Source organism: Frankliniella occidentalis, unplaced genomic scaffold, assembly GCF_000697945.3.
Source record: "Frankliniella occidentalis isolate FOCC.00 unplaced genomic scaffold, Focc_3.1 Scaffold26, whole genome shotgun sequence".
Classification (NCBI taxonomy): Eukaryota; Metazoa; Arthropoda; class Insecta; order Thysanoptera; family Thripidae; genus Frankliniella; species Frankliniella occidentalis.
Window position 1 is genome coordinate 2413015 of NW_026267156.1, and position 3732 is coordinate 2416746.

The following is a 3732-nucleotide window of genomic DNA, read 5'->3' on the forward strand; positions in this document are numbered from 1 at the left end:
GGGGGGGGGTACGCACGCACGGGTGCCGGCGTGTAACCCTAGCCTCTGTTTACTGTCCAGTCCCCTATAGCATCACGTTTCGCTTTGGCGGAGTGTGGAGTGTGCATCGGCAGAGGAAAAGAGGGACGTAGAGGGAGAAAAAAAGGGGGGGAGGGCGTAGCTTAAGTCCCGCTCAGATCTCACATAAATACGAGGCCGATATAATTTTTATTTTAACTCTTTCGTCGGTCCTTTTCGAAGTCCCGTTTCTATCATTTTGTGGGTGCCGGCGTCGGTCGTTCCGACGGGTCGGCCGTCGCCACCGATCCAATTTTCCGCGGGTTCGACCTCGGAGAAAGCGTTTTTTTTTTCTATTAACGTTCTATGCCCCTGCGGCCGCGGATTCTCCCCTTTCCGTGGCTTTAATTACCACCCCCCACCCGCCCTGCTTGCCATTCCCCCCTCGCACCCGGACTGCACAGCGTGGCGAGGAGGGGAGAGGCAAAGGTGGGGGCGGGGGGAGGCAGGCAGTAAAACCAGCTGAAATCTTTAATCCTGCAGGTTCTAGTCAGAAATTACCATTGTGTTCCCACACTTATGATTCCCATGAACGTTGAACATGGATGCTATGCAGGATCATTCAATCACCTACCATGGGGGCAGAGAAAACAATGAGGGGACCCATAGATGTGTCGTTTTGTCATGACATACAGCAAATAATGTAAGGCTAACAAACGGCGAAAATGCGACAAAGCGTCAGCGTTCTCTAAGAGGGTGTTGTCCTCCACCCCTTAAGATGAGAGTTTCCACTGAAACTACCAAATGTATTTTTGACAATTTTCTCGCCTCCACACATTGAAAGAAAAGAGAAACGACATTTAAGGGCCCATACGCACACCGAGGCCCACGGAGGCCTAGGGGGGGATCGCCTAAGAGGGGCCCCGGCCCCGCCCAATGTATTGTACCTAACCTCCTCCTCCCGGGCCATTCGAGAGAATGGGGATGGCAGATTGGGGCAGCCCCGAAATCCACCCGCGCCCTCTCCTTCCCCGGCCGGAAGAGTTGTACAAGTGAGCCGGAAGTGACCGGCAGTGGAACTCTTAACTCTTTTTGCTCTCGCTGCCCTTCTATGCCCCTTCCCATTTTCCTCCAACTAGGACCCCTTTCTAGGAACCAAGTGTTTGCACCACTCCACCGCCCCGCCGCACTCGTGCCAACATCCCGCCCAATGAGACCCGCGCGCGCGGCAATCCGAATTTTCTCCCTATCCGCCCCCCTTTCTCGAAAGCCGTTGAAAGGGAAATATATGTACCGGGCAGCCCGCGCGCACACGCCAGCAGCAGACACACACACTCCACACGTCCACACCACCATTTGTATTTCTGGACATAATAAATTTTCATGAAAAGGCGACAAATTAAGAGAAGAGCAGCAAATGAAGGCAGGGTAGGGCGGCCCTTGAATAACGACAATAAATAGGTTGGGCCACATCACACTGCAGCTATAGGCGAGCTGAAAAAAGGGGGAAATGGAGCGGAAACAGGGGGTACACGAGGTCGACGTCACAAAAAAACAAAACAACAAAAACAAAAAACAAACGGACAGGTGTCTGATTTGAGACTTAGACATGAACAGACAAAAATTATTTTTTCAGGGATGCGATATGCGATATTATTTAAGCTCTCTGTCAATCACAGCACGACGCCACATCAGGTCGTAGCATAAATAGTTTAGAAGCTAAAGGGCTGACCAGGGGAAAGTAGAGGTCCCTCTCTCTCGCCCTCTCCCTCTCTCTCTTAATCAGGTGAGCGAACGCAGCACTGGTGCTTGTCAGGCCAATTAGCTAAGTGGGTCAGATTTTCCACTGCAATCCCTTCTCTCCCCCTCCCCCCCTCCGCCTCGCCGTAAGGCTGCTTTAATTTCTGCGTGTAGCCAGTCGTTTGAAGCGTCGCTCTGCGGAACTTTCGACTGCCGTAGTGGGGTGTGTGCTGTGCGCACTACCTAAGTGAAAGTATCTTAGTAACGTGAAACAACTATCGAGTGGTTGTCGACAGCATTTCGAAAAACTAACAGGATTTCATTTTATATGGCGAGAGCCGTCTGAACATCCTCACACTTTTAATTAGTGTGTAGTACTACAGCAAGTGGCCAACACAAAGCAGTGCGTACGCAGGAGTCCATTAAGGCTCGGAGAGGGAGGGGGATGAAGAGGCAACGCACTTAGCACAAAAGAACCGCTGTAATAGTGCTTGTCAACGGAACAATTGAGGTTGGGGCGCAGCTTCGTTCCTCCCTCCTACCCCCCACTCCCAACCCCCTCTCACTCTCTCACTCTCTCTCCCTCCGTACCCCACTCTGCCTGCACGCTTGCGGCTTGATAGACGCTGGCCACCAACTGCATCATCCGAGTGACTCGGCTCCCCCTCCACTCCTTCAACGTCGCCGCCGTTGGGGCGTGACGTGGGGGAGTGAGGGCGGGGCAGAGGGGACACGCCGGTCCGACTTGCTGACTGCGCGCGATGTCTGGGATCGCGTCAGCGAAAGAGCCTGGCGGGACATAATAATGCTGCTCGTCCGCGCAGCATCATGAAACGATTACCGGGGCAGAGTGGGTGAGGGAGAGGGGGGGGGGTCGACGTACCGAGGAGTAGTATACCGAGGAAGGCGAAGGGGGCTTGCGCCGAAGCGGGCGACAAAGTGGCGGACTTCAAAGTAGAGAACACTTTTTAACTTTTTACTAGAAAGTTCTACACCTAGAAAAATGGAAAGTTGGAGCAACTATCGTACAGTTACTTCAGGGACAACCATAATACAGTTAAGAATTTAACTATCATAAAGTGGCCACAACCATATTTTAGTCCTCTCAAGCATTTTAACGTCACCTCAACCATCATTTTATGGTTGTCCCTGAAGTAACTGTACGGTGGTTGCTACATCTTTCCATTTTTCTGGGTAACAGTTTTGTGCTCTGTTGTTGTACATTATTAATAAACTTAGTTCTACTTAACATTTGCCAGGTAACACTAAACGTTTTTCTAGTGGTGTAATTAAAATACTAGGAAAAACGTTGAGTAATACTAGGGAGAGATTTAGTAACGTCAAAGGATTCTGTTTCAGGGGTTTCTTGATAACTTACAGCAGCACAAAACTTTAGTGGTGTTACTATACTCAATTTTTCTAGTGAAACGTGCACCGGGTGTATGTGCGTCTGCGTATGTGTCATTCGTGTGTGGTGAACATGCGACCGGCAGTGACCATACCGCACCACAGGCCAACCCCCAACCGCCATTCAAAGCCAGTGAACAAAAGAGGACCTGCCGGCTGCCTGCGGCCCCACGAAGGTCTCCCATGAGGGTCCCCTGAGGCCCCCAGAGGGGCTGCTGCTGCTGCTATATGCTCGGTCCGCTTCAAGCTCGCCTCTACTGACGCAAGGGGCGCGCCGCGCTCGGTCGCAGGGAGCGCCGTTCAAAAGCGTCGAATGCCGAACCAGGGGCGTCGCCGAGCGGCATAGGTGGGTGAAGGCTGTTGAACCGCCGTGCTACGAAACCCCAAGCCACGCGAGGGAGGGGAAGGGTTGGGGGAAGCGGAGGAGGATGAGGCCGTTGGTAAGTGGAAGGGGGGGGGGGGGCTGCGACCTTCACGCCTCTTCACCCGTAATCAGATTATATCAGGCCGCATCGGGCTATCATGCGCGAAGGGTGCGAAAACGTGATAGAGGAAGAGAGAGAGAGAGGGGGGGGGGGGGGAATCGAG

General features: G+C 52.7%; 1 protein-coding gene across 2 annotated transcripts in view; it reads right to left on the minus strand.

Moving 5' to 3' along the window:
- Nucleotides 1-3732, minus strand: part of LOC113211521 (uncharacterized) — a 181885-nt gene that overhangs the window by 78544 nt on the left and 99609 nt on the right. The gene's annotated exons all lie outside the window — the stretch shown is intronic.